At 35.7% G+C, this 19,377-nt stretch overlaps 1 long non-coding RNA gene across 2 annotated transcripts in view; it reads left to right on the forward strand.

Moving 5' to 3' along the window:
• LOC121671291 overlaps window positions 1–19,377 on the forward strand; it is a 310,077-nt gene that overhangs the window by 194,110 nt on the left and 96,590 nt on the right. The window lies entirely within an intron of this gene.

The following is a 19,377-nucleotide window of genomic DNA, read 5'->3' on the forward strand; positions in this document are numbered from 1 at the left end:
CTGGGCGGGAGTAAAGTAGGATGTGAGTACAGAATTGGAAGTAAGACATGCTACTGACTCCCTCCTTCGCTCTAGGTATTATCACAATACCAAGGGCACTTATTCAACAATAGTTTTGTTCCCAGTTACATTTAACAGAAATGTTCTGTAAGCCTCAGTTTCCTGAAATTACTCCTCACAAGTTATTTTCAAAATTGTTCAAGCTAATAATTACTTCTGTAAAATTACATATTCCATTACTTTCTTCTGTCTCCCTAAGAAAGGCACATTGCTAGATACTGCTGCTGAAAAAATAAGTATTCTCAATCTATTTTAGTTTATGTGTATAGTAGAAAATATTTTGCGTTCAGTAAGGAGGACAGAGACATTTGCTGCAGAAATGTAGATTTATTGTTGAAAAAAAAAGAAGGTAAAAACCCCTTCAATCCAGTATAATATGAAGTCTACTTTGGTGTTACAGGTCTTGAAATAATTTATGGGAGAGATGAACTGGTAGTCAGATGGAGGAGACAGCAATATTACTGTTTTCAAAAAGTGTATTTCACATCTCTAATGTGCTTAAACATTAATTTCTTAAAGGTCAGTTCTGAAGTAAAATTCTTTAACTTTTTCAGAAGTTAGAGAATGCTAGAGACAGCTGATGTCAACTCACTAAATCGGTTTCGGGTATGCTCAAAGAGATTATTTCAATACTGGACCATAGAAATAATATTTTAGAATATGTTCACTCTCCAAGTACCTGCTTTGCAGTGAAAGAATAGTATAAGATTTGTTTCACTGATACTTTTAGGATCCATATGCATTTTTCCCCTGGGGGAGGCTATGGCCATTTTCCAGTTACAGATTCCCGAGCAGACCCTGGGTCTGAGCTGAAAGTCAGCACCTTACAAATGCAAACACTGCCTTTACTCTGATTTTTAAATATAGCTCATTGCTTTTGATGATTTTATTCCTACTCCTCACTATTGAGGGATTCAAGCCATGTGTACTAGTATTTGCAAAAGAGCAGAAGCAATAAGATTAAAAATGCCGGTGTGTTGTCTTCATTGCTGTTCTAAGGAAGGTCTCACCATGGCTTGTGTAGTTTCCCTAGCTGGTTAATGTGGCACCTTAGTGCCTGACAGAGATGGTAAATAATGTAAGGTAGTGAGATAAAGTGCGAACTGGGCTCAGGGCCTCAGCTGGAGTGTTGCTGTGCAGCACAAAGTGCTGGTTATCCTGAAAGATGAGAGGAAGCGTGTTCAGAGGTTCCAGCAGCATGGAATCAACTTGAATCTGAATTTCATACAGCAACCTTGAACAGAAATGGATCCAGTGCTTCTGGCCTTGAAATTGGATGTTACTTTAGGGGGAGAACAAAGGGGTTACTTTCCATTGTACAGCATTGCTTGATAGCAATATCCACGTTGCTTGATTGGGTGTTTAATGTTTCTTTTAGCATTGGGAGTATTGATTGATGAGGAGCTCAACACAATCCAGCAACCAAAGCACTGTGGGCAGCAGAGGAGGGAAGGGATTCTGCCCCCTGTTCTGGTCTGGTGAGATTCCACATGCAGTGCTGCACCCAGCTCTGGGGTCCCCAACATGAGAATGATGTGTTCAGAGAGCCACAAAAGTGATCAGAGGGGTGGAGCACGTCTTCTGCGAAGACAGGCTGAGAGATTTGCTATCGATCATCTTGGAGAAGGGAAGGCTCCAGGAAGACCTTAGAGTACTTTACAGTACCTAAAGTAGGCCTACAAGAGAGCCAGAGAGGGGAGTAGTGGTAGGACAAGGTTAATGGCTTTTAACTGAAAGGTGATTGATTTAGATTAGACATAAGGAATAAATTATTTGCTGTGAGGGTAGTAAGGCACTGGAACAAGTTGCCCAGAGGAGTTGTCATGTTCCATCCCTGGAAGGGGGTTTGGAGGGGGCTCTGAGCAACCTGTTCTAGTGGAAGGTGTCCTTGCCCACAGCAGGGGGTCGCAACTAGAATTTAAAGTGACTTCCAACCCAAACCATTTAAAATCCATGTAGATGTGGCACTTGGGGATATGGTTTAGTGGTGGAGTCAGCAGCATTCAATGAACAACGAATTGGTCTTAAGGGTCTTTTCCAACCTAACTGATGATTCTATAGAGCACTGCTACAGCACTGCTCTGGATTTTCCTCCCAGACAAGAACAGCAAGGAGCTGCAGCACACTGAGTGGCACAAACAAGGGAAAACTTCACCCTCCTGGATCTGGGTTACACAATAGCATTACAGGTCTAAGGAGAATACAGCCTCAAGAGAAAAGCCTACTTAAAGTTTGCACAGAAGAAGATAGCAAAAGGTACAAAGACAAAGCAGTAGAAAGTTTTTACACCAAACTAAAGAAATATTGCCTGCCAGGGAGTATAAGAGTAGGTGAATCACTGCTATTGTACATTATTGTAACTACTTTTTTTTTTAATCTAAGTTAACTCACACCACAACTAGAATAATGCCTGTGAAATCAGGAGCCTTCGTTTACTGAAGTTCTCATCCTAATGTAGGAATCAGGATTTTTTTTTTTTTGAAGATGTCATAAGATTTTCTCATTATTCATGTAAATATCTAACCTCTTAGCTGTTTTGATTTCTAGAAATTAGCTATATGATAAGCATAATGCCAATAACTCAGATGCATGTTTTGTCATCTTTTATTTGTCATGTCACTGCTTGTGTTTTCAGTAAGGAGAGGGTACCATGCAATTTCCTTCTGTCACTTATTATTAAATGTAAGATTTTCTTAGGGTGTCCTAGGCTGTCAGCTTATAATGTTCTTCTAAGTTCCAAAAATCTTGGTTAATATAAGCTCAGAACTGGGCAAGTCACTGCTAGATCCCTGTCAAGGTCCTTATTGCAAGCTGATAGTTGGGACACTTTGTCATATTAAAAAAGGACTCATTTTTTTTCCTCCTTAATATCTTACAGTAGTTATTGGAGTAGTATTAAAAATGGAACAAATATTTCTGGAGCTGTATTTTATTTTGACACTAACCTTCATTTGTTGTTACATTAAATCTTCCCAGCTGAAGTAGTTTGTGGGTATCCATACACACACATACACACACACACATATATCTTGTACTTTTATTTAAAGGATTAAATAAAGTTGTTCCTGGGGGAAAGCAGTGTAATAGCCAACGCAGCATGGGCACATGGGCATTGGGAAGTGACATTTATCTAAGTGCTGCTGGAAGTAATTTTTTTCATGTCTCAGCCTTTATCCAATTCTAAATGCCAACAGAACAGATGCATTTGACAATGTAATAAGTGCAATAAATTCTAATATTTATAGTGGCATTGCTTGATAGATGAACACTGAGCATTTTCAATACTTGCATTTCATTCTACAAATTTTTGCTTGGCAAGGCAATGTGGTAAATGACTGTGGCTCTCAGTCTGCTTTTGTTCTGATGATGTGGAGAGTAAGAGTTCTGTGGTGCTTTACCATGCTTTTTGACACTCTGGATCCACTTGCAATTAAATGATTGTATTATGAACATTTTTCTTACTAAACACTTTCAAAATATTATATTTAAATAAACCAAGCTTTTGATAAAAATGGAGATTCCAGCCAGGGATCATAAGCTGATGTGAGAAACTTCTTGCTGTCATCATTACTGGTTTAATTCACAGCATCTGCTGGATTCTGGAATTGGTGTTAGAAAGCCAGAAACCATCCTTCTGAACAGGGAGTGCAGGATGGGGGAGGTACCTCATGAATGTGCTGAGTGGATGTGAAGAAACCTTATGAGGAACTGACCTGGTACCTCTTGGGAAAGCGATTCGGGGACAGCCTCAGTGGAGTCCAGGTTAAGCCATCTGGGTGCAGATGCTGAATATTTGCTGTGCTGTGGTGCTCACTGGAGCTAATGAGCCCTGTCAGTATGACTGTGGGTAAGATTTTACAGCTATGAACTCCACCCATGTGGTGAACTTAGTGGAGGTGGCCGTGGGTAGTCACCGAACTGTTGACACTTCCCAGTGCAGGCCTTCCCAGTTACCTTGGCACTGCTCAGTGGGGAGCTGAGGTGGGTACATGAGCGAGTACTCATGAGCGAGTTCATGGTTAAATTTTAGGAATTCACTCTTTCTGCAATTCTATCAAGCAATGAATGCAAAAATATTTCCTGTCGGTGATGAAGAACTTTACAAGAGAAGAAAGCCATAAATGGATATAAAGCACATCTTAGTTAGCTTCCTGACAGGTGTCCTCTAACACACCTGACAACTTTAATATATTGACATTTATTGAAGAATATACCTTCAAAAGAAATGAGTGCCTGGCTTAATTTCTGTGCTCCCATTTTTTATCTACCCATCAGAAAGTCCATGCCTTTTACGGACAGGCTCAGTAATTCCAATACTTAGATCATGGCAAATTCCCAAGTTTTGATAAAGCTGTCAGTTATCTGCTTCAGGTATCTAGAAATACTTTCCAGGGGCAAGATTCCAAAGATAATTTTATGCTTGCTCTTTGCCAAAGGCTCAGTATTCCTAAATCAACTGCAGAGTGCATCTACCCTGCAGAAAACTAGTGAATGCAGGCAGTAATTAAACTGCCTATTTAAAATAGTGTCCTGAAGGGGAGAGAAGTTTGGCCTCCACTCATGGGAAGATATGTGTAGTACCAGCTCCCAAAATAAGCATCTGTCAGATGAAAGTGATAGAGTTCTTTACTGAAATATTTCTACTGTCTCTTAAAACAATAGTATCTGTTCTTTCTGTTTGCAAGTTTATGTATAAACCTCTACAGTTTGCTGCTTGTACAGGCCTCTGCAGCAAGCCATACATTTTTGGAGCAAATAGCAGTAGCTCTTTCCTAGATAATCAGGAATTTTTAAATAATAGAATGTCATACAACAAATACACTGCTGCCGTGTTTTCACAGACTGGCTGGCTACTTAATGAGAAATATTACTATCATAAAAATAGCAAGAACTTTCACTTTACAATCCAAACCTATGGAAAGCCGTGCTGGACTATCCCCAGGGTTTTGTCTCATCTGCTGTTGTCTCTGAAACTGCAGTATTACACCAAACACTTCTCAAGATGTTGCAGGAAGATGTTTGGTAAGGGTCTAAACCTCTGTATTACAGCAGTAGAGAAATAGTGAAAACCCATAAAGCAGATCCAAGAGAATGTCTGTGTGACACAATGGCATCACATGCTGGATACAGCTGTGTTCAAACAGGTCCATCCTGCATGAAATAATACTGTGTTACGTAGCATTAGAAACAGTATAGCCTGCCTCTGCACACATGTAATTAGCCAGAATAAAGTGTTTTGCTGCCCTTGTGAAATGAGAATATGCTAGTACATCCACCTGGCAGTGCACTGCATTTTAGAAACACACTGGTGTTTCCAGTTTATGCACTGCAATATGACCCTGGAATGAATCATACTGAAAGACACAAAAATAATTAACAGAGTGCCCTTTGCAAGTGGGATAATTATGTTGTAGAATATCAATTAATTTAAAACCAAGGGTAATCCAGAAGTTAGTTCATTCTTGTCAATCCTCTCCTAACTCGCACTCTGATGGTGGAAGGGAAGGGGTAAAAGCCCAGAGATTTCTAAGTCTCAAACTGTGACTGCACTCCCCTAGGTATTCCTCCTGTCTTTTCCAAGATTTGGCCTATGATGAAGTGCAGTTTATTTCTTGATTTTATGACTTTTGGTTCACCTGAGAAGTAGTGTCACTTTTAAATAAGTCAAGGATTTGAGGCGGAGGGTTGACAGTTGTCCCAACTGAGGCACAACATGAACAGGTTGTGATAATTTAGGATTCATTCATTTTATTGCCCTCAGCTACCTGACATAAATACTGGAATTATTTAAGAGAAGACTTGTCTTAGTGTTTTGCTTAAAGGCCCCTTTATCCTTTGTTTTGTGTCCCAGATCTTATCTTAGAAACGGAATAAATGTGATTATGAAGAAGGTGGCAACTTTGGTCAGTGGCTAGAGTACTGTTCTTTGCAAAGATTTATTACCAAGTATAAGAGAAGAAAATAGCATAAATCAAAAAAGTAGGAGGTGGTGTTAGAAGCTGCAGCTCAGTACTTTGACAGGCAGGTACAGCTCCAGGACAAAAGGAAAAAAGTCAAGACAGAGTCAGGAAGAGGTAAAGAATTGACATTAATCCAAAAGTGTGTAACACTCCCCAGGAATCACTGTATTTAGGCAGAAGAAAATTTGTATTTTACAAACAAGCTGATGTCATTCTAAAATGAATTATTAATTTTGAGGATTTTTCCATTTCATAGTTAAATGGAAATAGGAGTATATTTAAAAGCACCTATAAGGTGAGAAATTTCAACAGGTCTGTATGAATGTATGGTTTGACTTTTTCTTTTCTGTAACAGAATTCAGGTTACATATAACAGCAGAGAATCTATAAGTTGAAATAGTATAGTAAAATTCAACTGTGGAATGGGGATAGGAACTGTGGGTTATGAATTTTACTGCTGTGGAGGAAATGCTACACATTCTTACCATTGTTTTATTAATTTGTTGTGAAGGAACGCAGATTCACATCTACTCTTGAGGACATTGGAGAAGGGTCCACACTCCCCTTCCAACCACAGGTGAATGCCTAAGACAGATCACTATAGGATCACAACTCCCCCGTGCTCCCTCTCTATTGTAGTGAATCCTTAATTCCTATTTACAGGTTGAAACTGGTGAACTGGAAGTGCCCATTCAGCCCAGAATAGAAATAAGAGTAAATTTTCCATTATTTTCCTGCACTGGATTATAAAGAGCCATGACATACCAATCTGAGTTTGCCATTTCCAAAGTTCTTGGTTATTAATTTTTGAGAGTAACCATCATGAAAGAGATGGTATTATGTGAGGCAAGGTAGGTATTTGCAGACAGGGGAATTCTGGCCCTCTGTTGTTGCAATATTAATACTAGTTTAAAGGTCTTCTGAAAGGAACAAGGAGCACACAGCTGGATTAATACCTCTTCTTAGGAAGTTGCAAGATACCTGTGAAATTTGTCGATATAAAACCAAGCAGAATCATAAACATTCCAGCAAACATGAAATAATAGCAAGAAAAATGTACTTTTGAACCATCAGCCATGCCAACAGTGTCACTGCCTGTGGTGTAGAACGAATGCTTTGCTTATTTCTCTTCCCATGACATGTACTACCTTAGACTTTGCAAGCCTGCTTCAAGGATACATCACCTATGCATTAGACATGCAGACTGAAATAGCTTCAGAATTGTGTAAAACATCACAGAACTCATTTTTTAAATATTATTGCTCCTTTTAAAACAGGCTTAAATATTGAAGGAACTATTTCTGTCAGCATAATTATCATGGTGAACTAGACATGTAACAGCCTTTACAACCCACTGAGTTTACAGAAGAAAATCATTTGCCATATCTAGTTCGAAATATCCAGACAGCCTCTTTCTCACCTACGGAGATTCAAATAAAAGACTAGTGACAAAAGGCTGTTAGGAGCAGTTGTATATGTTTCTGAGAAAACTATTAGCTTGTCAAATAAATTTCTTTTCTTGTATTCTGCTCTTAACTAAATGAATTTGACAACATCTACTCTATACCCTCGATTAAACAGAAGTTAAATTACTTTATAGAGAAATAAACTTCTGACTGAAATTCCTCATTGTAACTAAGTTTGAACTCTAAACTCAAAGCAAGAACTAAGGCTGGAGAGTGAATTAGGCATGTGTTGGGATCATCAAGGAAGCAGGATTTTAACAAAACATAGCCCACTTAACAATTCTGTACAGGAAATTAATTTTCCTATATTTACTACCCCCCAAAAAGGCAAAGTGGAGGCAAGAAAAAGCATCAAGTTACCTCATTTTTAAGGCAGCTGTTTATTAATGAGTAGGTGGTGGAGCAGGGCTCTGCCATAATGCAGTGTTTTATTGCAGAGTTGTGTTTTATCACATTCATGCAGAGATTTTCACAAGCAGGAGAAAGTTCTGAAATCCTTGCAACCTGTGGTATATGAGAATGGGCCAGGCTTTTAGGACAGCTACATAAGGAGTGTTTCTTAAAAATTATGAGAATGTTAAGACTGTTCTCTTTCACTTGTATAAACTATTCCTGCATCTTTTCAATTTCTAATTTACATTCTGTTTTGCTGAGTCATTACATATATTCAGTCATGGTCTCAGTAATGTTGTTAGGTTGTTTCTTTGTTCATGTGTTGAGGTCAGCACTGACAAACAGGACTTCTGCTTTAGGAAATGCTTCTAAAACTACTCCCAATAAAAAGAAATAAAAGTTTCAAAGGATAAGAACTCCCGTGACTTTAGAATACTGACACAGCTACATATTAGACATGGTGAAAATGATAACGCTTTCTTTATATTGTCTGATAAACCAGCTAAGCACTGATTCAGAATATCTATTTGTCCCCAGCTCAAACATAATTCAGTATCTATCAGAGGACATCTGCTGCCTTCTATGAAGCCAAAATACCTAGTTCTGCCTGCTCACATGGCTTGATCATAAGTGCTGCTCACACTGAAGAACAAACCCAAACCAGCACTCAATGTGGTTTGTTTTGTACCAGTTCATTCAATGTCCAAGTATATCCAAACTTAACTTTAGGTTACTTGGACACTTTTCCTTGAATACTTTTAAGCTATTTATCAGAAAGAGGTTTAAAAATTAAGCCTGGAGACTTGTTAATAGCTTCTGAAAATTGTTGACTAAAGAAACTATGAAGACAATATTGTTTTTCCCTTTCATTTTTTTCATGAGACTGAGCAGCATCCTTATAGTGACATTGATGAAGTCACCTCTCAGTGAAAATTTAAAATACATTCAGAATTGGAATCCTGGTGAGCAGCAGGCAATATTTTTTTGCAGTAGGCAATTTGTCTACAGCAATTTTAAGGAACAAAAGGTTTTACCTAATACTGGCAGATTCCTAAGTTTCTTTTTGTCAAAGAAAAAGAAGGTCTTATCACATTACAGTTGGCTTTTACTTTATTATGCAAAAAAGAAGTCACAGATTTAAAGAGATTAAGAGCAATACTCAGACCAAAAATGTGAGCAGCTGAATGGGATAGAACGAAAATGTTGAACTCCTCATACGCACACAGATGAAACAGTTTCATTACTTAATTTGCAGAGTTGTCAGCTAAAGTACTATTAACATCAATTAAATTACTCCTACTGAAGCTGGCTCTGGCAGAACAGTTTAAGCCTTTCTTTGTAAAGATTTGATTTTTCTCCTGGCTATGGGCTTCATCTCATTGGCAAAGCTCCCTTCTATCTCAGAAGAGCATGAATCGACTTCTGTTTGCATTTCTTTGGAGATGCAAGTTGGATGCCCAAAATCAGCACTGGAGATGTCGGTCTAATTTCTAGTAACTGGTCTTTTTTGACTATCTACTTCTCCTCTTTCCTACCAAAGCAAAATCTACTCATTTAAATTTCATACTTATCATTTCCAATTTCAATCTTATGCGAATCAAAACTTCATAGTTTATTTTCCTCCACCCTTAGATACAAGTCTATACCTCCTGCTAGAGCCCAGTTTTTCAAGGTTAGTACTTTTGTATTTAATTCTTTTCATCCTCTTTCTACAAACACAGCATAGTAGTTTCTTCAGAAATTCCAAGTTATGAGCTCTGCAGACCATGCTGCGTAGCATCCATTTTATTTCTTCTTTGGCTGCCCTGTCCTTTCCTGCAGCACTGGAAGAGGTTAAAGAATTTGATGCACAGGGGGATAGGAATCCTATGTGTATGTAATTCCTTTATCTGTGTTTTTGTCAACTATCCATGTTTTTGGTGGATGTAAATAATCATAACATGGTGGTTTAAACAGAAGACAAGGATCCATTTTCAAAATACACTTTTCCTGAAAGTTCTTGGAAACCAAAAGAATGTGTTTGCAGAGGCACACTGTTTACATTTTGGTCCGCTTAGGTATTTCCAATACAACAATGTGGAATGTAAAATCTAGCTGATTAGTTACACTAAAAAAGTAAGTAGGTTGTTTTAATTCCCTGAGCTCTCTAAATTAGCTATTTTGAGCTGGTGAGTGTACTTCCTACTGAAAAAAATTTGCTGCATGGTACTTGGTACTTTTGTGTCAGTGGTAAGAGGTGACAACATCTCAATTATACCATTATTTGTGTTAATGTGACACTTCCGTGTGAATGATTTTTCAAAACATGTGATGTGCATACTCCAGACTTAATTCAGAAACACAGCGAGAGAACAGCCATTTGCTTCTGTTTTAAATATAGTCTGGATTGACTGTCGTTGAATCAAGTATGGAGGAGATAACATTGCAAATGAATGGAATAACAGGAAAATCTCATTTGACTTAATAACTTGTAATTTCATTTAATTGGTACTAACAGATGTCTAAAAATACATATGGTGACATTTAGAAAAATGCTGTCTTTTTTTTTGCTAAATATTGTTTGCCAGGAGCTACATTTTGATTCTGCTCTGGAAAATATTCCATTGAATGTAGTTTTTTCTTGCTGCAGTCTCAATGTTAGGATTTGTTACATATTTGATATGCTGTTTGCAATATACTGCTTCCTGCTGAAAAGGATGAGAATCTTCCTGTTCCACTCACCCCTGACCTCCTGCATTCAGGCTGCTGTTAATAAACATTGGATCTGTTCAAGTGAAGGGCAGACTGTCACCAACCCTGAGTTGTCACAAAAACAAGCAAGCAAATGACCTGTAAATATAGAAAGCAAAAAGTGTTATGTATTTCCTATGATGTTTGACAGAAAGTGAACAACTCGAACTGGAATTTCTAAGCTTACCTGACTACAGCATGTGGATAACTAATGTTAGCAAAAATGGGACACTAAATTATCTTTGTTCTTGACTTGAGAAAATATAGATTTATTTAAGTAAAACCTGCATACTGACTCTTTGAGCTTGAGTAAATTTTCAAATCATGACATTGGCAACATTGATTATACATTTTGCAAAATCATAGTCCCCCCTGCGGCTTAGTTAAAGTTTCTACTTGCTTCTAAAATAGATGAAGGAATTAAATTTTATTCTTTCTTCTCATTTCTGGAGCACTTGCATTTATCTCAATGAAATTTTTGCAGATTTGCTTGTGAAAAATAACTAAATTTGAAGCTCAGAGCAAATATTTATATATTTGATTGATATTTGAATGACATAAATGTTTAATCAAATATACTGAATAAACAGTATGTGGTGATAAGTGTTAATTTACTACACAAACCTGTCTTCAAATTGTTTGAGTAAACAAAAATTCTGATGGTAAATATGTGCAAATTTTAGATACTTGGTTGTTTACTTGCTGACCTGATAGCAAGCCTCCACCCAGCACCATATATTTGCCATCTCCCTTCTAATTCATAATGTGCAGAATATTTATTGCATCCTGCTATGTATGAGTCTATAAAATCCTGTTTATAGGATTCTATAAACAGGATTTTCTTTCATTGTGTGTGAAGAAATGAGCAATGAAAGCACATTAATCTGGGAAGAATTAACCATAGTTCAAATCATTCTCAGGAGCTGAAGGAGATTTTTAATTGGTTTCACCCAGAGGCCTTGCTGTGGAATTTTCAGTATTGATGAGATTCAAAAATGTCTATGCGTTTGAAGAATCTAGAGAGAAATGGAAAAGTAACCATTTGTCTTAGTAAGTAACTCTTTGTCTTAAGAAATTTGCCAACAAGATAAATTGTCCCATTTAAAAGATGTCAGAAAACTATATTAGCAAAAATTTCTAAAGTTTCTGTGTTTGATCTTTTACAGTTCTAATTCTCATGGGCTTCTTTAGCTGCCTGTACTTTGCTCCAGCACAAGAGTAATGACCTTGATAAACAACCAAAACCAAACTAAGAGACCCATAATGAAGCGATCACTAATAAGTAACATTATTAATGATAATTATGTGCCAGTTTCGACTGAGTGCACTGCTACTTTAGTGACAAATATGTTGTCACATATCAAAAGTTGTTTAAAGGACAGGCAGTGTTTTGGAATTCACCTGCAATATTTTGTTTTCTCATTAATAGATACTGTGCTTTATGATTTGGTGGTTGGTGACAGAGTGATCTGCTCTGTTTATACCTGTGTGTGTATTAGGACAACTTATAAGATTCTTCGGGGTTAGAGAAAAGCAAACCATAGATTGAACCTTAGGAGAAAATGTAACCTATGTCATACCTAACAATTTCCGTAATGGTGGTTTAGTTATATTAGCTTTGGATGGAATTCATGTTGCTTTGAATCCAAGAGAGGCCGCCATGCCATGAACAGCTCAGGCTTTAATTTTGGATGTAATGGTTCAGCTTCATCCTTCACGTTCATCTGTACTGCTGTGAGCTGCTAACAATGTAACTTGAGTGTAAAGCAATGAGTTTCATCTGCACTGTTCCTCCACCACTAAGCTGCATGTCATGGGTATCTTCACTATTCACAGAAGCTGACATTTAATTTCTCACTGGACAAAAAACTAAGTCAAATTCTGTGATATCAATACAGCTTCATCTCTATATTTAAGTCACTTGTGTAGAAGTGAACTGTCAAATTGTCAACCAGTGTCACAGGCACAATGGAGTGGCATGATAACATAAAATCGTAAATTTAACATTTATGTGGTCTATTTTTTAAAAACTGGAATTGCCATTAATTTTTACCATAACTTTTATATAAGACACTTGCCATGATATTCAGTTCTTTTCAAATATGCAGGAGGAGGCAGAATATCAGAATTATACTGAAAATATACTCTTCTGTCATCAGACCCCCAGCAGATTCAATATCTATAGGTCAGTTATATGGCATGAACATATTTGATATTAGTGCCTGGATTTAATGAATTCTGTCTGCTTGGAGCATAAGCAGCCTAAAATGTATCCCTAAGGCTGTATTCCCAAGAAGAAGTAAATCATGCTAATAAAGTAAGCATAGTTGTTAATATAGTGATTGCAATCATAAACCTACATTAAAAACAACAAAGAGTGCTGATGTAGTATCACTCAAATTATTTTATTTAGTCTGAGTTACCATAGCAACCATAGGAATCATGAGATTTTAATTAAGAATCTCCTAGTAATTCTGATTGTTAGAGCCTTAAGTACATGGTATGCTGATCTGCATACTGAGTGCAGAGGAGGTTGATAAATATACAGGTCACTGGAATTCCTGTATAATTTCACTATACTTTTTGTGAGGGTCAATTCAGATTCAGCACATCAGGTAATCTCAATCTACAATAATATTGAAATGTAAGAGAAAAAGTGAAAGCAAATCTTTGTCTGGAAATATTCTAGAAAGAGCTGGGGAAATTAAGAAATATTGCTGTGTCTTTGCACCTATTGAAATCAGCACATGGTAAGATGGTAACAATACCTTTTCTTAAATCAGCGGCAGATTTCATGGCTATTGAATTTAGGAGTGACGGCTATAGAAACAGAATTAGAGATTAAGAAGCATGTTAACTGGAAAATGTCTTGTGTTCCTGAGAACTAAATATCTGGTTAGGGCATTTTGCATTTGAAGAGCTCCAAAAAAAGTCGGACATCTCAAAGTTGCCATTGGATAGTTTAGAGCACCATCTAGTTGAAATATAAAGCCATTTATAGAAGGAAATAATTAAAAACCAGTTTTGAATTGACTTGAACTCAACTCTTTCCTTTTTACCTGTCATTAAACAAAGTGCCTCAATGTGTTACATGTTACTCTCTAAAGTTTGGTAGCAGCAGAATGCAAAGCTGTCATTGCACTGTTCTTCCATTCACACATCTGCAGATACCCACTTTGTTTTAAATGAGACATATGGTGGATTAAATAAACAATAGAAAGATACCTCTGTGAGGTAGGGCTTCATATTTTTAATTTTTATTTTAGAAGTTAGAATTTTTTATCTGTCCTAAACTGGATTTAAAATTTTAAACAGGAAATCTTAAAATATAGCCATAAATTAGATATGGATGTTTATTGGGAGTAGTAGGGCTCATTAGTAGTCAATTTTGGAAATAAACACACTGAAGAATTTCTTGGAGTTAGACTTTTGTTGGCAAAACATTTGGGGTGGAAGACATTTACACCAGAAAATTTGTAACCACCACTTCTGCTCAGGCAGTCTTGGAAAGTAACACACAAAGCAGAAATCAATTTTGTAATTCAGCATAATCTGTAAAAGCTTAAATGTCGTTGCTAAACCACTTTCGTGATTGTTATTCAGAAATATTTACTTTGGTGATTACAGCCTACATTTCTTCCAGTCAACAGATATATAAATCTTTTCATGTCTTCAACCACTTTGATCTTCACGTTGTTAAAAATTTCTGTGATTTCTTTCTTCTTGTGGTTTCTAATAATTTCTGGAAAAGGTGTGAAATAAACTCTTCAAGTCTCATAGATTTATGCAATAGGATAGAACAATAATATCCCGTCTCAAAGTAGTTTTGATGAACACATTCAACTAACCTGCTTGCCTTTAAACTGATATGAAGTATTGGCTAAAGCTTTCTACCTTTAGATAGCTCTTTGTGATAGTTCTCTCTTGGTAAAACTGCATTAAAATGTAGCCTTATTTTTTTATTGCAAGCCAACCATTGTACCACATCTGCATTTAATGTTCCCATGGGATGCATGTTCAAGGAGGAAATCGAGAAATAATATTAATATATATGTCAGACAAGGCTGAAATAGGAAATTAGTGGCTGAATAGTCACTGGATGATTTAGTTCAGTCTCTCTGTTGCACTGAATGATGTTGTAATGATGGATAAAAGCATTTCAAACTGACCTGGTTAAGACACTCATGGTGTGCAATTCCAGTGGGGCATAATTGAATATCCTCCTCACAATGCATTAGGTGCTTAATTAATTGCACTAATGATATTGTCCAGCATTTTACACTCAGTGACAGATGATTTGGTTGAAGTAACAACCATCCTAAAATCTATTAATATAAAAATTAAGTAAGACTACCCCAAGATACCACCTGCAATATGATCAACTATAAATATCTATTCCAGATTACAATTAATTCACTCAATTGAAAACAATGATTCTAAGAATTTCTTATGATAAATAAAAATACTCACGTTTCCTGGTTATGCCTTTATCTAGGTTACAAATGCTTTTTGCTGGGTTTTTTTGGGTTAGAAAATATTTTATATTCACAGAAGCATAAAAAATAAGACAATAAATCTAATCTGAAATATAAAAGAATTATATGAACTTGAATATCCTATAATGGTGACATTGAACTTGAAAAACATTTGCCATTTCTAATGGCAAAATTAAAAGAAAAGAGGAGAGGTAACAACTAAGAAGAAAATTAGTTCTGGCTTAGAATTAATTACTGTTATGACTGCAAAACCTTCTTTCCCTGAACAAAGCACCACTTTGTGAAGGTTCATTATTCCTGTGTGGCTGTGGTGTGCCACCATATTTTCATAACTAATTCAGGAACAAAAAATAATCCATCTGGATTATAATCCTTTGTAGCTACACACACTGTTCCATGAAGCATTGTTCTTTGTTTCATTTTCTTTGCAGTTGTATTCTACCTAGCATGTGAAAAAGCCTACAAGTAGAACTTCACTGAAATTTGTATTTCTATTGTTTCTAGATATAGAATTTGAATGATCAAAATTTTAAAAAATATTTTTAACAGCAGAGCAAAATAGGAACTGCTGGGATCTAAACACTCCTACAAATACGTCTGTTTTCTTCAGGTGTCTACACAAGTCCTAAACCTTTATTTTGATTATTTCAAAATCATGGAAATAATGTATAATAAATGAATAAATGCAGAAATGTAGAATAAGACTAACCTGCTATTTTTCTGTTTTCCAACAGAAAACTTAAAGAATTTTTATGGTCAAATAAAAAGGTTAAATACAGATTAACCTCATCTATCTTAACAAAAGAGATTGAGGGAAGCATTCAGAAAAACAGACGTTAAAATCTCATGCTCTGATGTTAAATGATAATGTAACCTGGATGAAAAATCTAATATGGACCTAGTGAATGGGCTACAGATACAAGATGCATCTTGTACAAGGTTTAAAAAACTCCTCCAATAAACCTTTAGTAGAATTTTTATGTTAAAATTTGTGCTGGTGCCTCCAAAAAGCAATGCGTACTAGCAATTTAACTAAATATGTGATTATTAATTAAAATAAATAGCTGATTAGCAATTGCATGAAGAATGTAGGAGTACTTGCATGTATATGAATATTTATAAAATTATCTCTGAATCATAAGAAGCTTTTAACACCATTTAGAAATTGTTTGATGATGACGCAGAAGAAAACAATTTTCCATATGGTATTTTCTCTCAGACTCAAAATATTGCCTTCCATGTAGAGCAGGTTTTTTCCATTTTTGTGCTACCTTTATGCCACCAGGATAAAAGTAGTATCGTTAGTGATCTCCAGTGAGTCACATTAGGGAATCTGGTATTAGTGTGTTGCAATTGTTTGACTACCTGCTGCTACAACAGGTGATGTGGATGAGAAGTAAAATTACATGAAATAGAACTTTTTTGTGTTGTGCAATATCTCAAAATATGACCAGGAAAGTTATACGCAATTTTGTAGTTAGCGACACAAGAATTTGATATTGAAATTATTCCTTGCTTTTTGCAGAATTCAGATTTTCTTGGTGTGTTCCTTGAGACTGGATTCTTTGTTTTGTTGTTTGTTTATGTCAGATTGCTTCTTCTTATTGCTTTATTTTTGGGGTGGTTTTGTCCAATGTGATTTTTTAAAATATCTAAGCTAGAACATTATGTCATGCTAATGGTATTCATTTGCTTCTGGTTTCATTTATGACATTTTTCATCAAATGTAGGATTTCCTGCTACACAGTATTTGGACTTTTTAGTTCTCTAATAGATGTCCTTTTTCAGTCTAGTTGGGATATACTTCAGCAGGGGTGTGTATAAAATGCAAAAGCTTGGCTGGTTCCTGATGTGTTCTGCTGCTTTGTTATTAACATTAATAAAGTTTTTGACAATCTTATGACCATATTTAATACCAATCTCAGATAACTCTACTCTGTCTAGCACATCTTTTTCACTGTCTCTTCCCAAGAAGACTCATACCCAGCTTATTCAAATTGATCAAGTAAGCATGTCTTCTAAATTTTGCTTGGTCACAAAGGCTGGAGTTGTTTTGCACTTGAATCAGGAATTATGTGCTATTCATCATGCCAGAGCACTTGACCAGATAAAAATGGAAATGATCCACCATGGTCCTTGTTATTTCTAACAAAACAAATTTGTTTTATTCAAATTAAATTAAATATTTTGAAGCACTGTCATACCTAAAGAAAAGACGATGTAACTACTGTAACTTCAATGTTATTAAGCTTTTTGTAACAATGAAAAGGTGTATGTAAATTTGTGTTGTTCTGTAGACTTTTTACCACCCTCCTGTTTCCTTGCTTTTCTAATGAAGTTAGCACCAATGGAAAGTCATTTAAAGTTTAATTTGAAGAAGGTTCTTCTACACCTGCAGCTCTTTTGAGTCAATGTGAAATATTTCAGCTGCTCATGTCCATGCCCCATTGGCCCTCCCAGTGATAGAAGACCATAACTGAGGCAAAGGACTGCATTATCCAATGACCTTTAGCTTTATTGGATTGACCAGAAAGGCAAATTTATAGGCACCTTGTATTATGCCTAGAGGAAAGTCAGCTATAGCTCTGCATTCATTGTATAAATAGCTTTTGTGTGTTTCATGTGACCTAATTTAGGGTAAAGGCACGAAATATCCCATAGGTATGACCTTATTTGTGTTTAATTTTATGTACAATATCTAACCAAGAGGTATAGGTTTTCCCAGTGACTCCACATACATTTGATTTTTATTATAGAATATTTAACATTTGAAACTTCATTTTTGAATGTCAGTGCAGAAATTTTGGTTAAGGATAATTATCATGTGGTTCATCATTTCCATTTTGCAATTGCCAGTGCTGCTTGTTTTATTTTGTATTTGCTCTGGAAAATGAAATGCATAGATACTTTGCAATGAGTAAGTAACATAGGTTAGAACATGTTCTAAAGATGCAACAAATTTTTACAATTAAAAGGAAGAAGTATGTAAACAGATTAAAAGCTGCAAAAGAATAAGATCAGCAGAGTTTTTCTTGAGCAAAATACAAAGAGGACAGGCGAGGCCTCACCTGGGATTTTAAAATGTGGCTTCCTATCCTTTAAAAATCAAGCTGAAAAAGATTCTAACAGGAAACAGAAGTTTACATTTTCATTTGAGATTTTTCAGTTATAGGACCTTCCCTTAGAAAGGCAGGTGCAAAGATGAGCTCGTGTACTTTTGAAGAGTTATATAAAGGCTCTTCTGTGACATTTTTTATATTACTGCAGCATAATATATTTTTGGCTAAACAACATATCTTGCTGTAACTAAAATTTTCAATCCCTTTTATCATCTCCCCTACACCTGATCTGTTACAAACAAAAGCCTGATGCTCATTAAAGTACAAAAGCCATTGGTGCAGCTGTAAAGTTGAGAATAATTTAAAAATAGAAATGAGAAAACCTTGACTCTTCTGCTCTTCTGACATTGTATGTTTATGTAGAACACAAGTAAGCTAAAGCAACTGAAATACTAATGCATGTTTCTGAAAGATGAAGATCTTGGCAGAAATAAATTTCTAAATTAAAATTATTTTAATAACGCTGAAGTTCAATTTTCAAGGTTTTTTTCCCCTTTATTATGGTTTTTCACTATAAATTAATAATATTTTAATATGATGCCTAGAAGTGGTAAAATTTTTAAATCCAGATATAGCATAGGAATATTTTAATATTATTGATGGTTTAATTGTGGAACAACAAGACTATGTAGGTTCTTCCTTAAGTTTTCAGTAGCAATGCTTTTTTTCAATATTATCATGTCAATTTATTTTATTTTATTTACTAGATTGAAACTTGTGAAGAAAAACAAACTAATGTTGTTTCTAAAAAGGCTGGAGTTTCACAGGAATGTATTAACCTCTAATTGTTTAAAAAAGTATCTTGTTCAGCAGAGCCAAACATCATTTGGGTGAGACAATAGGGTGAAGGAGGAATTAATGTGATCCTTTGTATAATTCCTATAAACATTTATTGTTTTGTTAATAGGAACACCAGACCAACTGACCTGATAGGTACTGGATTTGAACATTAACCTACAAAATCAATGAAGTGGTGTCAGTTCACATTTTCTGAGGCTTCCCTCTATTTTAATTTAGAGACATGCATCAGCAATGGAAGAGAAAATTTAATTCTGTAATTATCATGCATAAAAAATTAATGCTGCCACAAATAATATTTACTAATAAAACGTGTATTTTACTAATATATCTTTAAATTATACATTCAGTGTTA

Source organism: Corvus kubaryi, unplaced genomic scaffold, assembly GCF_017639235.1.
Source record: "Corvus kubaryi isolate FWS band 111438036 unplaced genomic scaffold, C.kubaryi_AGA036_p1.0 37397, whole genome shotgun sequence".
NCBI lineage: Eukaryota > Metazoa > Chordata > Aves > Passeriformes > Corvidae > Corvus > Corvus kubaryi.